The sequence below is a fragment of the Ranitomeya variabilis genome, chromosome 5 (genome assembly GCF_051348905.1).
Source record: "Ranitomeya variabilis isolate aRanVar5 chromosome 5, aRanVar5.hap1, whole genome shotgun sequence".
Taxonomy (NCBI): Eukaryota; Metazoa; Chordata; class Amphibia; order Anura; family Dendrobatidae; genus Ranitomeya; species Ranitomeya variabilis.
The window spans coordinates 576,726,673-576,744,888 of NC_135236.1; the positions used below are offsets into that span (position 1 = coordinate 576,726,673).

The following is an 18,216-nucleotide window of genomic DNA, read 5'->3' on the forward strand; positions in this document are numbered from 1 at the left end:
AGGGCAAGGGTTAGGGCAAGGGTTAGGGCTAGGGTTAGGGTTGGGGCTAGGGTTGGGGCTACGGTTAGGGTTAGGGCTAGGGTTGGGCTAGGGTTAGGGCTAGGGTTAGGGTTAGGGCTAGGGTTGGGGCTAGGGTTGGGGCTAGGGTTAGGGCTAGGGTTGGGGCTAGGGTTAGGGTTAGGGCTAGTGTTACGGCTAGTGTTAGGGCTAGTGATAGGGCTAGGGTTATTGCTCAGGTTAGGGCTAGGGTTAGGGCTAGGGTTGGGGCTAGGGTTAGGGTTGGGGCTAAAGATAGGGTTAGGGTTTGGATTACATTTACGGTTGGGAATAGGGTTGGGTGTGTCTGGGTTAGAGGAGTGGTTAGGGTTACTGTTGGGATTAGGGTAAGGGGTGTGTTTGGATTAGGGTTTCAGTTATAATTGGGGGGTTTCCACTGTTTAGGCACATTAGGGGCTCTCCAAATGCAACATGGCGTCCCATCTCAATTCCAGTCAATTTTGCATTGAAAAGTCAAATGGCGATCCTTCCCTTCCGAGCTCTGCCCTGCGCCCAAACAATGGTTTACACCCACATATGGGGTATCAGCGTACTCAGGACAAATTGCACAACAATTTTTGGGTCCAATTTCTTCTCTTACCCTTGGGAAAATAAAAAATTGGGGGCGAAAAATCATTTTTGTGAAAAAATATGATTTTTTATTTTTACGGCTCTGCATTATAAACTTCTGTGAAGCACTTGTTGGGTCAAAGTGCTCACCACACATCTAGATAAGATCCTTAGGGGGTCTACTTTCCAAAATGGTGTCACTTGTGGGGGGTTTCAATGTTTAGGCACATCAGGGGCTCTCCAAATGCAACATGGCGTCCCATCTCAATTCCAGTCAATTTTGCATTGAAAAGTCAAATGGCGCTCCTTTCCTTCCGAGCTCTGCCATGCACCCAAACAGTGGTTTACCCCCACATATGGTGTATCAGCGTACTCAGGACAAATTGTACAACAAATTTTGGGGTCTATTTTCTCCTGTTACCCTTGGTAAAATGAAACAAATTGGAGCTGAAATAAATTTTGTGTGAAAAAAAGTTAAATGTTTATTTTTATTTAAACATTCCAAAAATTCCTGTGAAACACCTGAAGGGTTAATAAACTTCTTGAAAGTGGTTTTGAGTACCTTGAGGGGTGCAGTTTTTAGAATGGTGTCACACTTGGGTATTTTCTATCATTTAGACCCCTCAAAATGACTTCAAATGAGATGTGGTCCCTAATAAAAAATGGTGTTGTAAAAATGAGAAATTGCTGGTCAACTTTTAACCCTTATAACTCCGTCACAAAAAAAAATTTTGGTTCCAAAATTGTGCTGATGTAAAGTATACATGTGGGAAATGTTACTTATTAAGTATTTTGCATGACATATGTCTGTGATTTAAGGGCATAAAAATTCAAAGTTGGAAAATTGCAAAATTTTCAAAATTTTCGCCAAATATTCGTTTTTTTTACAAATAAACGCAAGTTATATCAAAGAAATTTTTCCACTATCATGAAGTACAATATGTCACGAGAAAACAATGTCAGAATCGCCAAGATCCGTTGAAGCGTTCCAGAGTTATAACCTCATAAAGGGACAGTGGTCAGAATTGTAAAAATTGGCCCGGTCATTAACGTGCAAACCACCCTTGGGGGTGAAGGGGTTAATTCCAGTCCAGTGTTTGCTTGTTCCAATTTCTGTATGGTCTGTTTTTTTTTTTAAATTGTGATCTAATAAAAATTACTTGCTTATTGTACAACACATGTTTGTAGGACTATTTTGCTCTACATAGGTGTTTTCTTGTATTATGGTCCTCTGTGTTTATAGTATAGGGAATCTTCCTGTTGAAGTTGTGAAGATGTATGACCACCGCAAATTGCCAGCAAAGCTCCCCAAATTTAGTGATTGTGAATGGTTTGCAGATGAATATTTCTTGTGTTTAGCCAACTTAATGGGGTCTACACTAGACATATTTATTCCAATGGCAGACCAGCCTAAGTTTTCCTAGGCTAAGCCGCTGCAGGAAAAAAAATCAGTGGTCTTTTCCCTAAAGTGGTTTCCCTAGTGGTCTTTGCAGCGTTCTGTTCCACCACCGCCTTTTTTTTCCTATACTATCAACTATAACTAGCAGGGAACAAACACACTACTTCTTCTACCAGTGTCATTATATCTGAACAAGAAGTAACAAAAAAAACTAACATATTCACAACAGTGTAGTTTTTACATTGCTGTATATTATGTTAACCTCTTTGTGGTTGTTTAGCGACACTTTTTTGGCAGGTTCTAGGCAGAATCCACCTGAAAAAATGTGCACAAACCCTTAGTAACACGAGCTCTAATTCTTGCACAATTCTGTTATACACAGTGTGCAATACTTGTAATTTCATGCCAAATGTTATTTTGAAGCTGATTGATTTCTTGTGTAACTTGGGACTTACTTGCAAGGCCTTTGTAGCTTGAACAGTCAGTTTGTTTGATAATAGGTATCTTCCAGCAAACTTATTTAGTATTTGTAGGTAAGGAATACATTGCCAACCTATAAAGATATTGTATAATTGTTAAATAATCAAAATGTTTGTGACAGCTATTAAGAATACCATATGTTTTATGACAATAACAACTGTTTAAACTTTTTTGCATAAAAATTCATACTACATACATTAATAAAATCAATATTTGTTTCTCTTCCTGATGCATATATTATTTTGTACAGGAAGATAAAGTTAACATGTCATTTATAGTGAAAGTTTAGTTAAATTCTAAATCATAATGGTCAGCCTATAAAGTGCAAAATAAGATAACAATATTAAATCCAAAGTGCATTTTTAGCATGGGTGTATCCATCGTGAATGATGTTCCATCTGCTCCATGACTTATTTCCACTAGTCCTGACTGCTCTTTCCAGGACCATTGTTGTGCCAGTGTTGTGGGCAGTACATTTGCATTACGAAGCACATATTCATGGCACCCACCAGCATTTTCTGTTTGTCTGCACCATTTACACCTTCCCTCTGTAGAAGACAGCTAAGGCTGGTTTCACACTTGCGTTTTTATCTGCATGCGTTTTTTAGACGCATGCATTTTTATAGAAAAACACAAGAAAAAAACAAAAAACCCTAACCCTAACCCTACCCCTTAACCCTACCCCTAACCCTACCCCTAACCCTAACCCTACCCCTAACCCTACCCCTAACCCTAATCAGTGGCCACTTATATAAGTGCCATGTCTTTCAGTGCCACGCATTTAAGTGCCACGTATTTACGTGCCACGATATTTCAGTGCCACGTATAACCATGTAGTTATAGTATTTATAGTACGTGGCACTTAAATATGTGGCACTGAAAGATGTGGCACTGAAAGACGTGGCACTGAAAGACGTGGCACTGAAATACGTGGCACTGAAATATCGTGGCACTGAAAGACGTGGCACTGAAAGACGTGGCACTGAAAGACGTGGCACTGAAATACGTGGCACTGAAATACGTGGCACTGAAATACGTGGCACTATGACTGTCAGAAAATGTTCATTAAACGGTTAGGGGTGAGGTTAGGGGTAGGGTTAGGGTTAGGGTTTGGATCCCTTTATCACCTTGATGGTGGTGGGTGACTTTTCAGTGTGTTTTCTGTTTTTTTTCTATAAAAACGCATGCGTTTTTAACGCAAACAAACGCATGTGCTTAAAAACGCATGCGTTTACATAGACAACAATGCATTTTTTTGCCGCGAAAAAAGCATGCGTTTTTTCGCGGCAAAAAAAAAACGCGCAAAAAATACTACAGGTTGCATTTTTGAAAATGAACGCATGCAGAAAAAAAACGCATGCGTTTTCAATGTTAAATATAGGGGAAAAAAACGCATGCGTTTTTTGTGCAAAAAACGCTGCAGACAAAAACGCAAGTGTGAAACCAGCCTAAGAAAACTATCACTCACATGACTTAAATAAATAGGGGGATACTACCAAATATTATATAGTGCCAATATAGTATAACAAACCAGTCTGATTAACTATGCTTCTCCTTGAGAGGAGAAGGAGAGTGATCAGAAATAAGCACATCAACCAAAAATTACAAAAAATATCAAAGAAGGTCTTTAATAATACACAAATATACAAACAAAATTAAGAATAAAACAAATGCCTCTAATGTGAGGGAGAATCAGGCTAGGGACCCCATTATACATTTGTATCAAGTTATAGTGAAGCATGGCTTATAAGAGGAAAAATAAAGTTCATAGTGGATATGAGGTAGTAGTTGCATGTATTAATGTCTAAAATATCCTAATGAATGTATCACTTCAGTGTATTTTATGATAAAGTGCTTAGTGCAAAGGAAGTTAAATTCACCTTGGGTAATCAATTTCATCCAATTATTTTTAAGTAGACTTTGTACTGACTCCTCGATCCAACAAGGCACTTAGTAATTACCCTGAAAAGGGTCAAACATACAGTAGGACTTAGTTTGAACAGAGAATGTATTAAACAAAGACAATAAACACCATTATTGTGGCTGGTATTTAATTGGAAAAGGGTAAATGCCCATATAGTGCAAATCACTCTGGAAAATGCAGGGACTGTGCCTCGTCCCTCAACCCCAACGCGCGTTTTGTCCACACTTCTGCAGGAGGCATCAGTCCCATGACTTGTCAAGTGCTGAATTAAAGTGGGAGGTTGAAGATGAAAAGAAGAGAACAGCTCACCACCCACCTGTCCATTAATAGCAACTTACGGCAACAAATTATTGCATGAAATCGGAAACCTGTTAACAAGGATATATCAACTTCTATTATTATGACCCATTTCAACACATGGCCCAGGTCTTTTTAACTGGTAGAGGGAAAAATGGAATCAATGACATTTCTGCTGGGCAGAGAGCTGCGGTTTCCACACTGTCAGATGACAGCATGTGCTAGAAGCTGTGGCTGGTGGTTAAAAGGTTACCACTGGTCATAGGCATAGGTTAATGAGAGAGTATTACTCTCATCAGTGTATGCCTGCTGTTGATAACAGTGAGAGCAGGCACAGCTGATGGTAGTATTCATCAGGTGGCACCTGTGCTATAAATACATTTAAAAAAATGGCCTATTATATTTTTGATAATCAGCGCAGCAAATCTGACAGCTGCGGGCTGCTACCCTCACCTGTCAGCTTTATCATGACTGGTTTTCAAGAATACAGTATTATTCTGCCGTTATTTTAAAGTATTTAAATAAATTATTAAAAAAAAACTGAGAGAGGTCCCCTATTTTTGACAACCAGCCAAGCTAAAGCAGACAACTGGGGGACTGGTATTCTCAGACTGTTAAGGGACCATGGATAGTGGCTGACCCAGCCTAAAAATAGAGTCCGCAGCTACCGACAATTCTGTCTCTTTGACCGTCTCTTCCCACTTGCCTGGGAGTGGTGGCAAGTGGGGAAATACTTGTAGGGTTGATGTCAGCTGTTTTTATATTTCCCATCAGATGATGGCTGTGTGATTCAGCCATCGTCTTCCTCTAACAGAGGTGGGTAGAGAGGACCTGTTAGATGCCAGCGTCAACCTCTGATAGCTACATTTACAGTGCACAGTCCAGGGGAGATGATGGGTTGCCATGGCAGCCTGTCATGATGATACTTCTGCAAGAACCAGCCCATGACTTGCATTCATAGCATTCATAGGAGACTGAATTTTACTACATACTGCAATAATTGGTATATAATTTTTCCAAAGTGAAAATAAAGTAATATAACAAAAATAAAAAATACAGATGTGTGGTATTTCCATGTACGTAAAAGTACATATACCAAAATATAAAACCTCTATCTGTAAATGCATAATGAGAAAAAAGCAAAATGCCAGAAATTAGGTTTTTTGGCCTCATAATATCACAAAAATTAATTCAATAAGAAGTGGTTAACAACAGAATGGAATCAATAAACGTGTCAGGCCAGGGTGCAAAAATCAAGCCCTCACACAGCTCAACTGATAAAAAATTAAAAAATTATGGGTCTCAAAAAATGGAGCACAAGCAATTTTTTTAATTAATTTTAGAATTATTTTAATTATTTAAATAAAAAAAAAACCTATGCATGTTTGGTATTGCTGCAATCGTACCAATCTGGAGAATCATATTATTAGGTCATTTTTACCATGTAATTGACACTGCAAAAACAAAGCTCAAAAAGCTAATGAAGAAATGTGATTTTTTTGCAATTTCAACATATTTGGAATTTTTATCATTTTACATTACATCCCATGATAAAATGTAAAGGGTCAGTCAAAAGTGCAACTCATTCCATAAAAAGCAAGCCCTCACACTACTATATCGATGGAAAATAAAAACGTTATGCTTCTTGGAACAAGGGGAGGAAAAAACTGAAGCGCAAAAATGGAAAATCGCTATGGGGTAGAGTAAACAGTAGGGTAACTTTTTATTACATATTCTATTTAAGTGATATAGAACCACCACTGTATAAATTGAAAAAGGATTTTAATTTTATAAGTAATGCAGCAGCCGTTGATTTCCAATGACACTTTCATCTGTGTTAATTAGAATAATATGCCACAGCAACATATCAAAACAGTTAGCTATAATTGCTTTTTACTGCATGTTACAAGTCAGGGTATGAATGCAGTGCTTTGTTTTATACAAATACCATCATTTTAAAGTATTATTTTACTCTATAGCGCCTATACACATATATTCTCAATCATGTTTAAACCTAATTTGAGAAAATTGTAAGACGTCCTTGTGATGCAGACCTGTATAGCACACAATCAAATAATATACATTCATATCTACTATAACAAGCTGATTTCACTATTAACTTACAGGAGTGGAAATATCTTGTCTTTCTCTATTTCCATTTTCCTTGGTCTGCAATGGAACGTGAAACGCTTGCTAGAACAAATTATAGTGCATAAATCATAAAATCACAATGCACCAGATATCAGAAGAGATGAAACGTGCCTCACTGTTCCTGATATTTCTGAGCATTATGTTACATTCTGTGCTGAAGATTAATGCACAGGGACAGATTTGAGTACACATATATTTATATACATATTTATCATATATATGTGGGTATAATATATATGTACAGTATATCACTATCATGTATATGTGTCACACTCCACTTACAACGAAGATGGCTGATGAATGATGCCATATTTAGTCTCTGCACCTTTATCTTCCATCTTACATACATCACCAGTTTGGCAAGTGTTATTCAGTTCCTCCAAAACTGCAGAGCCCCATCGAGGCTGTTACAGTGGGCGCTGGTGTATTATATAGAACATCTGCTTCCTACACATCTGACCGTTTATAGTATGTTGATAAACCACCTTCTCTGACTAATGTTAAAAAGTGATGCCTTTATTGACTTTGAAGTCTAACCTTGAAAACTCCTGGTATAGAAAGATTTAAAGTAAAAAAAAATACCTTTCTACAACCCCTGGCAAAAATTATGGAATCAATGGCCTTGGAGGATGTTAATTCAGTTGTTTAATTTTGTAGAAAAAAAGCGGATCACAGATATGGCATAAAACTAAAGTCATTTCAAATGGCAACTTTCTTGCTTTAAGAAACACTAAAAGAAATCAAGAACAAAAAATGTGGTAGTCAGTAATGGTTACTTTTTTTAACCAAGCAAGGGGGTCAGCAGGTGCTATAGTCTGCTAGGTCGAGACCGCATGGACCAGGGATCATCCCACTGAACGCCCGCTCTCCATTTACCATGGGCATAATACTGCTCAGGGTGAGGGTAAAACAGTGTGGTAATACTTTATTAAACCACAAAACAGGCCAATAACAGCAGCAAAATACCTAAGATGGTGCAAAATTACAGAGTCTCACCCTTCCGCTGACTCGTCGGGATTAAAACAGTTTGTCTGGGGTTTTGTTTGAATCACATTTTTTGGGGAATTTACATTGAAACTCCAATGTAAGCGCTCAGCAGAGAGTCCAGGATAAATGTGTACTGATCCTTATTCCGATTTTTGGGAGATAGAACGAACAACTAGACAGCAGTGCAAGAATAGTTCTTATTTTTATTTTGCGAGGTTCACCATGCGGTATAAGTGATAAGGTAGATGTATTCTTCAGGTTGGTGCGATTACAGCGATACCATATTTATAATCTTTTTTTTTAATGTTTTGATGCTATCACACAGGAAAAATGCTTTTTTATAAAAAGTATTTTTCTGTCACCATATTCTGAGACTTTATTCTGAGAGTTGTAACTTTTTTTTATTTTTTGTCGAATGGAGCTGTTTGAGAGCTTAGTTTTTGCAGTACGAGTTGGAGATTTTTTTGGTACCATTTTGGGGTACATAATATTTTTAATCGCTTTTTATTCAGATTCTTCAGACACAGAATGGAAAAACACCCAGCAATTAAGTTATTGTTTTTATTTTTGTGTGCCTTTCACCAAGCAGTAAAAGTGATAAGACAAAATTTGTACGGTTTGTGAGTGCGATTATAGTGATACCAGATTATATTATTTTATTATGCTTTGCAACTTTTACACACGAAAAACAATATTTAAAAAAATTATTTTGTTCTTGCATCGTCATTTTTTGAATTAGACATACTAGGGCTTGCTTTTTTGCGGGACAGTTTGGAGTTTTAATTTATACCATTTTTTTACATGACTTTTTGATCACTTTTTACTCACTTTTTTGTGTGTTAGTATGAAAAGGCAACATTTTTGGCGTGTTTTTTATTACCGTATTTTTCTGACCATAAGACGCACTTTTTTCCCAAAATATTTTTGGGGAAAATGGGGGTGCGTCTTATAGTCAGAATTAGGGTTGAGCGAAACGGATCGTTCATTTTCATAAGTCGCCGACTTTTGGCAAAGTCGGCGTCTCATGAAACCGACCCGATCCCTGTGTGGGGTCTGCCATGCGGTACGCGACTTTCGTGCCAAAGTCGCGTTTCAATGACGCTAAAAGCGCCATTTCTCAGCCAATGAAGGTGGACGCAGAGTGTGGGCAGCGTGATGACATAGATCTCAGTCTCCACCATCTTAGAGAAGGGCATTGCAGTGATTGGCTTGCTTTCTGACGCGTCACAGGGGCTATAAAGGGGCGTTTTCGCCAACCACAATCTTACTGCTGCTGATCTGAGTGTAGGGAGAGGTTGCTGCCGCTTCTTCAGAAGCAGGGAGAGCGTTAGGCAGGGTACATAAAGCCACAAACCGATTGTGCTGTAGCGATTTCCACTGTCCAACACCACCTTTTGTTTGCAGGGACAGTGGAAGCTACATTTTTTTTCCTCAGCGCTGTAGCTCATTGGGCTGCCCTAGAAGGCTCCCTGATAGCTGCGTTGCTTTGTGTGTACGCCGCTGTGCAAACCAACTGCTTTTTTCAAAGCACAAATCCTGTTGTTCCTTCCTTTCTGCACAGCTATCTTGTGTGTTTGTCCCCACTTTTGTGTGCAGCAGTCCTTTTTATAGCTGCCTGCCATACTTTCCTGAGATTACTGCAGGGAGATAAAGATTGGCAAGTCTGCCTCTGTGCCAGTCCTGTGTGTGGCATCTGTCTCTCATTGTGTGCCACCGAAAACCACTGTGTAATACCGGGCCTTTTTTTTTTTTCTAAATTCTCCCTTTTAAAAAAAAAAAATAATTAGTGGGAGATAAAGATTGGCAAGTCTGCCTCTGTGCCAGTCCTGTGTGTGGCATCTGTCTCTCATTGTGTGCCACCGAAAACCACTGTGTAATACCGGGCCTTTTTTTTTTTCTAAATTCTCCCTTTTAAAAAAAAAAAATAATTAGTGGGAGATAAAGATTGGCAAGTCTGCCTCTGTGCCAGTCCTGTGTGTGGCATCTGTCTCTCATTTTGTGCCACAGAAAACCTAGTGTGTAATATATATATATATATATATATATATATATATATATATATATATATATATATATATATATATATATATATTTAAATTCTCCCAGACAAAAAAAATAATTAGTGGGAGATAAAGATTGGCAAGTCTGCCTCTGTGCCATTGCTGTGTGTGGCATCTGTCTCTCATTGTGTGCCACCGAAAACCACTGTGTAATACTTGGCCATATATTTTTTTTGGGTAAATTCTCCCTGTAAAAAAAAATAATTAGTGGGAGATAAAGATTGGCAAGTCTGCCTCTGTGCCAGTCCTGTGTGTGGCATCTGTCTCTCATTGTGTGCCACCGAAAACCACTGTGTAATACTTGGCCATTTATTTTTTTGGGTAAATTCTCCCTGTAAAAAAAAAATAATTAGTGGGAGATAAAGATTGGCAAGTCTACCTCTGTGCCATTGCTGTGTGTGGCATCTGTCTCTCAATGTGTGCCACCGAAAACCACTGTGTAATACTGGGCCTTTTTTTTTTTTTCTAAATTCTACCTGTAAAAAAAAAAATAATTAGTGGGAGATAAAGATTGGCAAGTCTGCCGCTGTGCCAGTCCTGTGTGTGGCATCTGTCTCTCATTGTGTGCCACCGAAAACCACTGTGTAATAGTGGGCCATTTTTTTGGGGGGGTAAATTCTCCCTGTAAAAAAAAAATTATTAGTGGGAGATAAAGATTGGCAAGTCTGCCACTGTGCCAGTCTTGTGTGTGGCATCTGTCTCTCATTGTGTGCCACCGAAAACCACTGTGTAATACTTGGCCTTTTTTTGGGGGGGTAAATTCTCCCTGTAAAAAAAAAAAATTATTAGTGGGAGATAAAGATTGGCAAGTCTGCCTCTGTGCCAGTCCTGTGTGTGGCATCTGTCTCTCATTGTGTGTTATGACCCCAATGGCGAGGGTCTCAGAGGAACGTGGAAGTCTGCAGAATACAAAAATCCAGCTCATAGGGCAGTGGTAACTGGGTTGACCATATATCTACTCCTAACGCCAACACTAGCAGTAGCCGGGGATCATTCCTACGTTGATTCTAGATGACACGCGCCAGCCGGAGAATCTAGCTACCCCTAGTAGAGGAAAACAAAGACCTTTCTTGCCTCCAGAGAAGGGGACCCCAAAGCTGGATAGAAGCCCCCCACAAATAATAACGGTGAGGTAAGAGGAAATGACAAACACAGAAATGAACCAGGTTTAGCACAGAGAGGCCCGCTTACTGATAGCAGAATAAAGAAAGGTAACTTATATGGTCAACAAAAACCCTATCAAAATCCACACTGGAAATTCAAGAACCCCCGAACCGTCTAACGGTCCGGGGGGAGAACACCAGCCCCCTAGAGCTTCCAGCAAAGGTCAGGATATAGATTTGGAACAAGCTGGACAAAAATACAAAACCAAAACAAATAGCAAAAAGCAAAAGGCAGACTTAGCTGATATAACGGGAACCAGGATCAGTAGACAAGAGCACAGCAGACTAGCTCTGATAACTACGTTGCCAGGCATAGAACTGAAGGTCCAGGGAGCTTATATAGCTACACCCCTAACTAACGACCCAGGTGCGGATAAAAGGAATGACAGAAAAACCAGAGTCAAAAAACTAGTAACCACTAGAGGGAGCAAAAAGCAAATTCACAACAGTACCCCCCCCTTAGTGAGGGGTCACCGAACCCTCACCACGACCACCAGGGCGATCAGGATGAGCGGCATGAAAGGCACGAACTAAATCGGCCGCATGAACATCAGAGGCGACCACCCAGGAATTATCCTCCTGACCATAGCCCTTCCACTTGACCAGGTACTGAAGCCTCCGCCTGGAGAGGCGAGAATCCAAGATCTTCTCCACCACGTACTCCAACTCGCCCTCAACCAACACCGGAGCAGGAGGCTCAGCAGAAGGAACTACAGGCACAATGTACCGCCGCAACAAGGACCTATGAAATACATTGTGAATAGCAAACGACTCAGGAAGATCCAGACGAAAAGATACAGGATTAAGGATTTCCAATATCTTGTAAGGCCCAATAAAACGAGGTTTAAATTTGGGAGAGGAGACCTTCATAGGAACAAAGCGGGAAGAACGCCATACCAAATCCCCAACGCGTAGTCGGGGACCCACACCGCGGCGGCGGTTGGCAAAGCGCTGAGCCCTCTCCTGTGACAACTTCAAGTTGTCCACCACATGATTCCAGATCCGCTGCAACCTATCCACCACAGAATCCACTCCAGGACAGTCAGAAGACTCCACATGACCCGAAGAAAAGCGAGGATGGAAACCAGAGTTGCAGAAAAAAGGCGAAACCAAGGTGGCGGAACTAGCCCGATTATTAAGGGCAAACTCAGCCAACGGCAAGAATGTCACCCAATCGTCCTGATCAGCAGAGACAAAACACCTCAAATAAGCCTCCAAAGTCTGATTGGTTCGCTCCGTCTGTCCATTAGTCTGAGGATGGAAAGCAGACGAAAACGACAAATCAAAGCCCATCCTACTACAAAAGGATCGCCAGAACCTGGAAACGAACTGGGATCCTCTGTCTGACACAATATTCTCAGGGATGCCATGCAAACGAACCACGTTCTGGAAAAACACAGGAACCAGATCGGAAGAGGAAGGCAGCTTAGGCAAAGGAACCAAATGGACCATCTTGGAGAAGCGATCACATATCACCCAGATAACGGACATGCCCTGAGATAGCGGAAGATCAGAAATGAAATCCATGGAGATATGTGTCCAAGGTCTCTTCGGGACAGGCAAGGGCAAGAGCAAACCGCTGGCACGAGAACAGCAAGGCTTGGCTCGAGCACAAGTCCCACAGGACTGCACAAATGACCGCACATCCCTTGACAAGGAAGGCCACCAAAAGGACCTGGCCACCAGATCTCTGGTGCCAAAAATTCCCGGGTGACCTGCCAACACCGAGGAATGAACCTCGGAAATGACTCTGCTAGTCCACTTATCCGGGACAAACAGTCTGTCAGGTGGACAAGACTCAGGCCTATCAGCCTGAAATCTCTGCAACACACGTCGCAGATCCGGAGAAATAGCTGACAAGATAACTCCATCTTTAAGAATACCAACAGGATCAGCGACTTCAGGAGCATCAGGCACAAAGCTCCTAGAAAGAGCATCGGCCTTCACATTCTTTGAACCTGGTAAATACGAGACAACAAAATCAAAGCGGGAGAAAAACAATGACCAGCGGGCCTGTCTCGGATTAAGGCGTTTAGCAGACTCGAGATACATCAGATTTTTGTGATCAGTCAAGACCACCACACGATGCTTAGCACCCTCGAGCCAATGACGCCACTCCTCAAATGCCCATTTCATGGCCAACAACTCCCGATTGCCCACATCATAATTTCGCTCGGCAGGCGAAAACTTCCTAGAGAAAAAGGCACAAGGTTTCATAACAGAGCAACCAGGGCCTCTCTGCGACAAAACGGCCCCTGCTCCAATCTCTGAAGCATCCACCTCAACCTGAAAGGGAAGTGAGACATCGGGCTGGCACAAAACAGGCGCCGAAGTAAACCGGCGTTTCAACTCCTGGAAAGCCTCCACGGCAGCAGGAGCCCAGTTAGCTACATCGGAGCCCTTCTTGGTCATATCCGTCAAAGGTTTCACAATGCTAGAAAAATTAGCGATAAAACGACGGTAGAAGTTAGCGAAACCCAAGAACTTCTGAAGACTCTTAACTGACGAGGGCTGAGTCCAATCAAGAATAGCTCGGACCTTGACTGGGTCCATCTCCACAGCAGAAGGGGAAAAAATGAACCCCAAAAAGGGAACCTTCTGTACACCAAAGAGACATTTTGAGCCCTTGACAAATAACGAATTTTCACGCAAAATTTTAAAGACCAACCTGACCTGCTCCACATGCGAATCCCAATTCTCAGAAAAAACCAAAATATCATCCAGATAAACAATCAAAAATTTATCCAGATACTTCCGGAAAATGTCATGCATAAAGGACTGAAAAACTGAAGGCGCATTGGAGAGCCCAAAAGGCATCACCAAGTACTCAAAATGACCTTCGGGCGTATTGAATGCGGTTTTCCATTCATCACCTTGCTTAATGCGCACAAGGTTGTACGCACTACGAAGGTCTATCTTGGTGAACCACTTGGCACCTTTAATCCGGGCAAACAAGTCAGACAACAGCGGTAAAGGATACTGAAATTTGACAGTGATCTTATTTAAAAGCCGATAATCAATACAAGGCCTCAAAGATCCGTCCTTTTTTGCCACAAAAAAGAATCCCGCACCAAGAGGGGAAGAAGACGGACGAATATGTCCTTTCTCCAGAGACTCCTTGATATATGACCGCATAGCGGTATGTTCAGGTACCGACAGATTAAACAGTCTTCCCTTAGGAAATTTACTGCCTGGGATCAAATCTATAGCACAGTCACAGTCCCTATGAGGAGGCAGTGCACTGGACTCAGACTCACTGAAGACATCCTGATAATCAGACAAATACTCAGGAACTTCCGAAGGCGTAGAAGAAGCAATAGACACAGGCAGGGAATCCCCATGAATACCACGACAGCCCCAACTTGAGACTGACATAGCCTTCCAGTCCAGGACTGGATTATGGGTCTGTAACCATGGCAGCCCTAAAACAACCAAATCATGCATTTTATGTAAAACCAGGAAACGTATCACCTCGCGGTGTTCAGGAGTCATGCACATGGTAACCTGTGTCCAATACTGCGGTTTATTTGCTGCCAATGGCGTAGCATCAATACCCCTAAGAGGAATAGGATTTACTAATGGTTCAAGAGTAAAACCACAGCGCTTAGCAAATGACAGATCCATAAGACTCAGGGCAGCACCTGAATCTACAAACGCCATGACAGGATAAGACGACAGTGAGCAAATCAAAGTTACAGACAGAATAAATTTAGGTTGCAAATTACCAACGGTGACAGGACTAACAACCTTAGCTATACGTTTAGAGCATGCTGAGATAACATGTGTAGAATCACCACAGTAGTAGCACAAGCCATTCCGGCGTCTATGAATTTTCCGCTCATTTCTAGTCAGGATTCTATCACATTGCATTAAATCAGGTGTCTGTTCAGACAACACCATGAGGGAATTTGCGGTTTTTCTATCACATTGCACCGAATTAGGTGTCTGTTCAGACAACACCATGAGGGAATTTGCGGTTTTGCGCTCCCGCAACCGCCGGTCAATTTGAATAGCCAGTGCCATAGTATCATTCAGACCTGTGGGAATGGGAAAACCCACCATAACATTCTTAATGGCTTCAGAAAGGCCACTTCTAAAATTAGCGGCCAGTGCACACTCGTTCCAATGTGTCAGCACGGACCATTTCCGAAATTTTTGGCAATACACTTCAGCCTCGTCCTGCCCCTGAGACATAGCCAGCAAGGCCTTTTCTGCCTGAATCTCAAGATTGGGTTCCTCATAAAGTAAACCGAGCGCCAGAAAAAACGCATCAATATCAGCCAATGCCGGATCTCCTGGCGCCAGCGAAAAAGCCCAATCCTGAGGGTCGCCCCGTAAGAACGAAATGACAATTTTTACTTGCTGAGCAGAGTCTCCAGATGAACAGGGTCTCAGGGACAAAAACAATTTACAATTATTCATGAAATTCCTAAACTTAAACCTGTCTCCGGAAAACAGTTCAGGAATCGGTATTTTAGGTTCTGACCTAGGATTTCTGATAACATAGTCTTGTATGCCCTGCACACGAGCGGCAAGCTGGTCCACACTTGTAATCAAGGTCTGGACATTCATGTCTGCAGCAAGCATAGCCACTCTGAGGTAAAGGGGAAGAAGAAAAAAAAAACTCAGAATCTTCTTTCTTATAATCCCTCTTCTGCAATGCATTAAACATTTAATACTGGCCTGGCAAACTGTTATGACCCCAATGGCGAGGGTCTCAGAGGAACGTGGAAGTCTGCAGAATACAAAAATCCAGCTCATAGGGCAGTGGTAACTGGGTTGACCATATATCTACTCCTAACGCCAACACTAGCAGTAGCCGGGGATCATTCCTACGTTGATTCTAGATGACACGCGCCAGCCGGAGAATCTAGCTACCCCTAGTAGAGGAAAACAAAGACCTTTCTTGCCTCCAGAGAAGGGGACCCCAAAGCTGGATAGAAGCCCCCCACAAATAATAACGGTGAGGTAAGAGGAAATGACAAACACAGAAATGAACCAGGTTTAGCACAGAGAGGCCCGCTTACTGATAGCAGAATAAAGAAAGGTAACTTATATGGTCAACAAAAACCCTATCAAAATCCACACTGGAAATTCAAGAACCCCCGAACCGTCTAACGGTCCGGGGGGCGAACACCAGCCCCCTAGAGCTTCCAGCAAAGGTCAGGATATAGATTTGGAACAAGCTGGACAAAAATACAAAACCAAAACAAATAGCAAAAGGCAGACTTAGCTGATATAACGGGAACCAGGATCAGTAGACAAGAGCACAGCAGACTAGCTCTGATAACTACGTTGCCAGGCATAGAACTGAAGGTCCAGGGAGCTTATATAGCTACACCCCTAACTAACGACCCAGGTGCGGATAAAAGGAATGACAGAAAAACCAGAGTCAAAAAACTAGTAACCACTAGAGGGAGCAAAAAGCAAATTCACAACATTGTGTGCCACAGAAAACCTAGTGTGTAATATTTTTTTTTTTTTTTAATTCTCCCAGAAAAAAAAATAATTAGTGGGAGATAAAGATTGGCAAGTAAGCCTCTGTGCCATTGCTGTGTGTGGCATCTGTCTCTCATTGTGTGCCACCGAAAACCACTGTGTAATACTTGGCCATTTATTTTTTTGGGGTAAATTCTCCCTGTAAAAAAAAATAATTAGTGGGAGATGAAGATTGGCAAGTCTGCCTCTGTGCCAGTCCTGTGTGTGGCATCTGTCTCTCATTGTGTGCCTGTTGTGAATTAGACTTTTTTGGCTCCCTCTTGTGGTCACTAGTGATATGACTCTGGGATTGTCTTTCCTCAGTTTGGCACCCACCTGGGTCGTTAGTCCAGGGGTGTTGCTATATAAACTTCCTGGTTTTTCAGTCCAGTGCCTGGCATCGTTGTAATCAGTTCCTTTCTGTTTGCTCCTGTCTGCTGGTCTTGGATCTTGCAAAATTAAGCTAAGTCCTGCTTCCTTGTTTTTTGGTTATTTGCTTGCTCTATTTTTTGTCCAGCTTGTACTAAATGTGATTCCTGATTTTGCTGGAAGCTCTAGGGGGCTGGTGTTCTCCCCCCGGGCCGTTAGACGGTTCGGGGGTTCTTGAATATCCAGCGTGGAAATTTTGATAGGGTTTTTGCTGACCATATAAGTCATCTTACTATATTCTGCTATTAGTCAGTGGGCCTCTCTTTGCTAAATATCTAGTTCATTCTTACGTTTGTCTTTTCTCCTTACCTCACCGTTATTATTTGTTGGGGGCTTGTATCCAACTTTTGGGGTCTTTTCTCTGGAGGCAAGAAAGGTCTATCTTTTCCCTTCTAGGGTTAGTTAGTTCTCCGGCTGGCGCGAGATGTCTAGAACCAACGTAGGCGCGTTCCCCGGCTGCTGCTATTTGTGGTGCTAGGATTAGATATATGGTCAGCCCAGTTGTCACTGCCCTTTGAGCTGTTTTTTTGTGTTTGCAGACTTGGTATGTACTTTTGAGACCCTCTGCCATTGGGGTCATAACAGTATGCCAGGCCAAGGTTGAATATTTAATGCATTGCAGAAGTGGGATTACAAGAAAGGAAAGTCTGAGTTTTTTTTTTTTTCTTTCCCCTCTTTTTTCCTCCCCTTTACCTCTGAGTGGCTTGTGCTTGCTGCAGACATGAATGTCCAGACTTTGATTACAAGTGTGGATCAGCTTGCTGCTCGTGTGCAGGGCATACAAGATTTTGTTACCAGTAGTCCAATGTCTGAACCTAAAATACCTATTCCTGAACTGTTCTCTGGAGACCGATTTAAGTTTAGGAATTTCAGGAATAATTGTAAATTGTTTCTATCTCTGAGACCCCGTTCATCTGGAGACTCAGCTCAGCAAGTAAAAATTGTTATCTCTTTCTTACGGGGCGACCCTCAGGATTGGGCCTTCTCGCTAGCGCCAGGAGATCCGGCATTGGCAAATATTGATGCATTTTTTCTGGCGCTCGGATTGCTTTACGAGGAACCCAATCTTGAAATTCAGGCAGAAAAAGCCTTGCTGGCTATTTCTCAGGGTCAGGATGAAGTTGAATTGTATTGCCAAAAATTTCGGAAATGGTCCGTGCTTACTCAGTGGAATGAGTGTGCTCTGGCCGCAAATTTCAGAAATGGCCTTTCTGAAGCCATTAAGAATGTGATGGTGGGTTT

At 41.6% G+C, this 18,216-nt stretch overlaps 1 protein-coding gene and 1 long non-coding RNA gene across 8 annotated transcripts in view; one reads left to right on the top strand and one right to left on the bottom strand.

Moving 5' to 3' along the window:
• The window catches only part of LOC143776520 (teneurin-2-like), a 3,926,626-nt gene that overhangs the window by 1,105,731 nt on the left and 2,802,679 nt on the right, over positions 1–18,216 (top strand). The window lies entirely within an intron of this gene.
• Positions 1–18,216, bottom strand: part of LOC143773855 (uncharacterized) — a 103,146-nt gene that overhangs the window by 46,438 nt on the left and 38,492 nt on the right. The window contains exon 2 of the long non-coding RNA XR_013215405.1: positions 2,461–2,558. This is a non-coding gene — a long non-coding RNA (uncharacterized LOC143773855). The remainder of the gene's footprint in view (positions 1–2,460; positions 2,559–18,216) is intronic.